The sequence below is a fragment of the Ostrea edulis genome, chromosome 2 (assembly GCF_947568905.1).
Source record: "Ostrea edulis chromosome 2, xbOstEdul1.1, whole genome shotgun sequence".
Classification (NCBI taxonomy): domain Eukaryota; kingdom Metazoa; phylum Mollusca; class Bivalvia; order Ostreida; family Ostreidae; genus Ostrea; species Ostrea edulis.
Genome location: NC_079165.1, coordinates 16,063,313 through 16,069,868, shown reverse-complemented (window position 1 = coordinate 16,069,868; position 6,556 = coordinate 16,063,313). Strand labels below are relative to the sequence as shown.

Sequence of the window (6,556 nt, the reverse complement as noted above, 5' to 3'; positions counted from 1 at the left end):
AATTAATTATATTTTTTATTAATATAATGATTTTGATAATAATTTTTATTTAATTTATTCAATAAATTAAAATTAAAAAAAATATATGATAAGTAAATTAAAATTAAATAATTAAAATATATGTTTTATTTATAATAAATTATATTTTTTATTTATATAATAATTTTAATAATAAATTTTATTTAATTCATTCAATAAGTAAATTAAAATTTAAAAAATATAATAAGTAGATATAAAATTAAATATTTTAAATATTTTTTTTTATTTATTTGGATTCTAATAGAAGGTAATAATTAGTAATCGCACGAGTCTCCGTCCTTCGTCCAAATAAATCAAGATACACCGAAATAAATATACCATAATTATTACATAATTAGTAATATTAGTATCAGGTAATAGTAATAGGGATGTAGGTATGTATATACATGTGAAATAACTAAAATATATACAGAAAAGAATTAGGGTAGGGTCGCCAAAGAAAATTTTTGATAATAGAGTGCCACTAGTTATTACTTTGTTAATCATAAATTATAAAATTATGCCAGACAACAATTTTGAGATCGTCATCAGGCAAGAATTTTGAGGTCGTCGTCAGGTGCTACACCTCAGACCCTGTACCATGTTTCTGTAACTGGATCCAGTTCGTAGCACGACATGGCTCCATAATTCTTATTCGATAGTATGTATTATGTGTATAAAACTGAAGATGCATAATGTAATAAGTGGTGAGTTAGTACTTATGTTAAAATTGTATGACAGATAAAATATTAACCATAAGAAGTGGTATACTTAATTACAAAACATAAAGATTTAATTAATTTTTACAAAATACATACGTATAATAACATACCTGAATTTTGTGTATATTTGCATATACATATACGTATAATATACCGTTTTGGAATCCAGGATAGGTACAGTAATTCATCCCATTGACTGGGGTATTAGACTATGTTTTACAACAGAAACATGAATTTGAAGTTCGTCTTTTGAAGTATAAATTGTATTACAGTGTACCAAATGTGTATATAAAGCCAAGTTCGTTTGGAGTGTAATACTGAGAATTATAAACAACGACAATGTTGTTACAAGCTTTGTCATATGGGACTAATACGTATTCCTCGTGTATTTTTTTTTATTCTTTCATTACTTCTAATTTATTAAACACAGAAGGATGCGTCTAATACGATATTTTAGTATTCCTCTTACCCTTTTTATCGATTCTAACAAGGTGTCAAATTTTTCATATTTAGCCCATCGTCTGACATAATCTTCGATAGAATTCATAATAGAGATGACGTTCTGTCGCCAAATGAAAGATCGGGGCTCTCTGAATTTAACTTTAATTTCAACTATATGGACATTACCAGTAATTAATTACCCAGCTAGACTAGAGTTGAAAGAAGAACATGTATTTTGTATCAGATGGTCTAAATCTAGGCCCTCTAGAGTTTGTTTGCAATCAAAAGGTCGGATGCAATAGTAAAAATATATTTAAAGGAAATTCTAGCCGCAGGTTTAAATTGCAATAATGATGGAATACAAGATTGCGTCCTAGGCACCTGATCCCACCTCTGGTGTGACCAGGGGTCCATGTTTGCCCAACTATCTATTTTGTATTGCTTGTAGGAGTTATGAGATTGATCACTGTTCGTTATCTTCACCTTTGTAGGAGTTATGAGATTGATCACTGTTCGTTATCTTCACCTTGTATTGAGCTGTTTATGACGAGGAGTGTTGCTTATGTTGTCGACATCTATTCCTTTGTTAGTAAAATATTAATGAACTGACGGTGTGATTCGGAGGTATTATCATCCGTAACCTGCAGTGGTTTAAAGAGCCTGTGATGGGTAACATCAATAATCGCATAATTCTGTCCGTAATCTGGTGTTGAAAAAATCTAAATATGGGCTAGCTTTTACTTCTTCAACTAACGTATTCAAAACCTGAAATGGAACAGATTACAGTTTTGTAAGAATGTGATTCAAACCTACTTATCGTTTGACGTCAGAAAAAAGTGAATAAAATGAGATATCGAATATTTTGTCATGTCCATGTCTATGTTTACGTCTTCGTGTGCTAGAATAAAGTCACATCACAACAGGGGATGCTTACTCCTCCTAGGCACCTGATCCCACCTCTGGTGTGTCCAGGGGTCCGTGTTTTCCCAACTATCTATTTTGTATTGCTTATAGGAGTTATGAGATTGATCACTGTTCATTATCGTCACCTTGCATTAATGCTATTCCGATGTGGACTAGTCAGATTTGTCGTATTTTCTATGTTATCACTGCACTCGTTTGTAAATCCAGTGCATAGTGTCTTTATCCAGCGATTTTCTTGTTGTCTTCGATAAGGGGAAACTTAAATTTGAGCTGTTAGTATGATGGTAAGTGTTTTGAACATTCTGACCCTCAAAATACTAGGTTGTGTAATAGCTTATATATCATATGATAAGGTAGCATGCTTGGTTTTTCTTTTTAATATATAAATTCAATTTCAAGGAAAGTAACTATCATAAGATAAGTAGAGATGAATGCTGTCAACTTAGGGTTTCAAAAATGTGCTATTAACCTTTATTTCCCTTCATTTTGTTCCATAGAGTATCTTGAATATGTAAATCTGATTATAATGGAATGATTTTTATGAAAGTTGATAACTTATAGAAAAGGCAACTCTGACTTTTGCCTACATTAAACAGAATAATCATATGTTGCGGTTTGGATTTCCAAGATGCAATGATATAGGATATACCCGTGATATGCAAAATCTTTCAAAATATATGCTTAATAAAACGTATCTTATTTAAAACCGATACTATTTCATATTTGACGGAGGAAATTTAAATGTAATTTTGATGCATTATTTTGTTGTTGTTGCAATTTTCGGACAATATTAAGATGATTATAGATGTACCCTATATGAAACGTATATGTCAATATAATATAGAACTATCGTATAATGTATGTCATTCAGGGTTACTTCCGCTTTGTTGTATCCAGTTGTTCAGAAGAATATATTTTAAATGTAACAGAAAATTTGTCTAGATGGGGTTATTATATGAATGTTTGTTGCCTTGCTGAACAGCAAACTCATTTATTCTGTACATTGAATGATGTTGTAGACATAATGTATTTCTATCATATTTCAATTTATCAGGTACTGGCATCAATTTTCTTCATGCATGAACCTTCTCAGAAGATCATGCTCCGGAAATACGATCTGGCATAGCTATCGAAGGCAATTTAACTGGCTTAGAGATGAATGTACATCGAACGTATCAGAGTGACGGTGAGTATTATTGGTAAAGTACACATGTATATACATGTACGTGCAGATGATGATTCGTATTTACATGATCAGTACAATATACACCTGTAACATTATTTACATTATCGTAATACATTTGTTATAACTGTAACAGGAATGAGGAAATGAATGAGTGACTGGATCGGGAATAGAATCCGGAATCCCTGTATTGTTTGCCACGTGCTTTATCCACTGATCTATCTAGGTCAATATCAATGGTCCATATTGTCTTAACTTCTATAATTCCTCCCTCTTTGAATTGTCTTAGTCCTCGAAAACACACAGCCCAGACTTGTTCGACCATCGCAGGATTTTCCCTTGCAAGTCTAGAGGTTGTCAACGATACCAAATGTAACAGGAAATGAGAAAACGTATGTCTGAACGGGGGGATCGAACGCAGGATCCCTGTATATTCATTCTGAACGGGGGATCGAACACAGGATCCCAGTACAGTCAGTCAGGTGTTGCACCCACTGAGTTATCCACGTCAATATACATGTAGCCCAAAACCACAATATTACAATACAGCATATTTGCACTATTGTGCATATTTATCATTGTCAGATAACATATAATTTACATTGTCGTTATTAATTGTGTTATTGTACAATATTTATCATGCATCTTTACGACTACAGATGATACATTTTATATGTAAATGTGCATGTATGATTATCTGTAGATTTCAAAATACAATTAGAAAAAAGATCGGAAAAAATGTTCGAAGATATTTTCAGAGTAAAATAAATCTACGTTAAGATTGCTAGTTTTGTAGTTGTTAAATATTGATGATGTTTCTTTTTTCAGATCCCCCTGGAAATACTGGTGTTGCCAATTATAACTTGTATCATATAGATTCCTTCCTCAGGCAAAGGAATCCCACTATCGTGAATATAAAAATTGGTACTGACATGATTGACGATAGCTTTTCTCAAGATTTTTAATCTCGTTCAGGTCTATTCCTGGGTTTATTTTTTGTAATATTATGGACCAGAACAATCGAAGTCCAACAGAAAGCAACTAGGCATTTCAAAGATTTAACAATTCATTTGCAGTAGAATATATCAATGAGAAAATATTAACTTACAGTAATCTAAATGTATATGTAGTTGACCATTCGGCTGAATTCACACATAAGAAAAACCCTGTTTATAGTGCTGTCGAAATCGATGGTTAAGTCGTACATATATGTAGTAATGTAGTACACAATGTAATTCTATAATTAGAATGGTTAAGTCGTACATATATGTAGTAATGTAGTACACAATGTAATTCTATAATTAGAATGGTTAAGTCGTCCATATATGTAGTAATGTAGTACACAATGTAATTCTATAATTAGAATGGTTAAGTCGTACATATATGTAGTAATGTAGTACACAATCTATAATTAGAATGGTTAAGTCGTACATATATGTAGTAATGTAGTACACAATGTAATTCTATAATTAGAATGGCTCTTAATTACAAGTAATTCTATAGTATATTCCTGTTAAAACATAATTCTAGAAAGCTCCGTTCTACACATTAGAATGGCTCTTAATTACAAGGAATTCTATAGTATATTACTGATAAAACAATTCTAGAGAGCTCCGTTCTACACATTATTTACAGGTTACTGAATCTAGTTCGCAAATACCATTTAAAACTAAATGAAATTTCCAGAGGCTTAGAACTAGGTCACATGTGACAATAAACGATATCAAGTACACATGTACCACACAACACTCCTTCCTCAACAAAGGTTTGAATCTCAATGAAAACTTCATTCTCCAAAATTCAACAAACGAATGCATGTGCATCACATGAAAGCAAAAAATGAAACTGAAATACAGTATATTCATAATACTAATGACAGTATATGTAATAACATTGTATATGCCTTTCATGTACTCTTGTAACAATAAACTTTATCTTGTATTTGATTTCTGTTTCATATCTCATGCAAAAAGTGAGGGGATTGTAGTGCGTAAAAAGCATCGGTGCACAGTAGTATTGAAACAACAAAGCCAACAGCAAAGTGAGACGCTCGCTCTCTATGGTAGAATAATTGGTAACATTTTGAAAGTTTCTTTGAACAAAGAGAAACAATTATAAATACATTGCCATATATTTGTTGAAACAATGGAGCTCCGACTCCTACATCACTAGCATTAACTCTGAGGCTGAAAGAAGTAGACTACCCATAAGGATAGATTTCAATTTGCAAAACGATTCTTCATCGTCCTTAGTCCATTACATCTAGTGCTTTTATATATTGTTTAACGTCCCACTAAGAATGTTTCACTCATTTGAAGACGTCACCATTGCCGGTGAAGGGCTGCCAAATTTTGGCCTATGCTCGGCGCTTACGGTTTTTGGACAGGGAGGGATCTTTATCATGCCACACCTGCTATTAAATGGGGCCTCAGGTTTTGCGGTTTCATCAGAATGACCGCTTCATTTAGTCGCATCTTACGAGAAGCAAGGGGTACTGAGGACCTATTATAACCTGGATCATCACGGGAGGTGGGTATTTGGTTTGTAAGTGGACCAACTATTCAGGAAAAATTGACCTACTTTAATGCCTAGATACTTGACAGTAGCGTGATATAAGTCAATCTTACCAAGTTTCACAACTGATTCGATACGCAAGAGCTAGTTCTGCGTATAGTCAGTTTTTAAATCGAGGCAAGCTACTGATAAACAAGTTGATGGCACAAGGGTTTCAACAGTCTCGATTGAAGTCAGCATTTCGCAAATCATATGGTCGTTATAACAATCTAGTTCGTCAATACAACCTATCATTGGGTCAAATGCTGTCTGACATGTTTCATAGCGATTGTTAGGCCGTTCTTGGCACACTGATTTTGACTACGAATACCTCCGTTTACCTGATTAGGATATAGAGCTCACGGCGGGTGTGACCGGTCGACAGGGGATTTTTACTCCTCCTAGGTACCTGAACCCATCCCTGATGTGCCCAGGGGTCCGTGTTTGCCCAACTATCTATTTTGCATTGCTTGTAGGAGTTGTGAGATTGATCACTGTTCGTTATCTTCACCTTTCATTTAACTTCGCTTTAGCCAGAATGTTGAAGAACGAACGCTTGATTTGGAAATGTTCGTCCCATGTGTTACTGTAGATGATATCCTTGGAGGTTATGAAGAAGGGAGTGAATCAACCTTTGGAAGGTAGCTGGGAGTTAATTTTCATGCCAAAAAGCATTGATTTGCATTGTCCTCGCTACAGAACAGCCCATAGGGGA

General features: G+C 33.5%; 1 long non-coding RNA gene across 1 annotated transcript in view; it reads left to right on the top strand.

The window, feature by feature from the left end:
- The window catches only part of LOC125681176 (uncharacterized), an 8,780-nt gene extending 3,546 nt beyond the window's left edge, over positions 1-5,234 (top strand). The window contains exons 4-5 of the long non-coding RNA XR_007372179.2: positions 3,160-3,291; positions 4,117-5,234. This is a non-coding gene — a long non-coding RNA (uncharacterized LOC125681176). The remainder of the gene's footprint in view (positions 1-3,159; positions 3,292-4,116) is intronic.
- Positions 5,235-6,556: the final 1,322 nt, after the last annotated feature.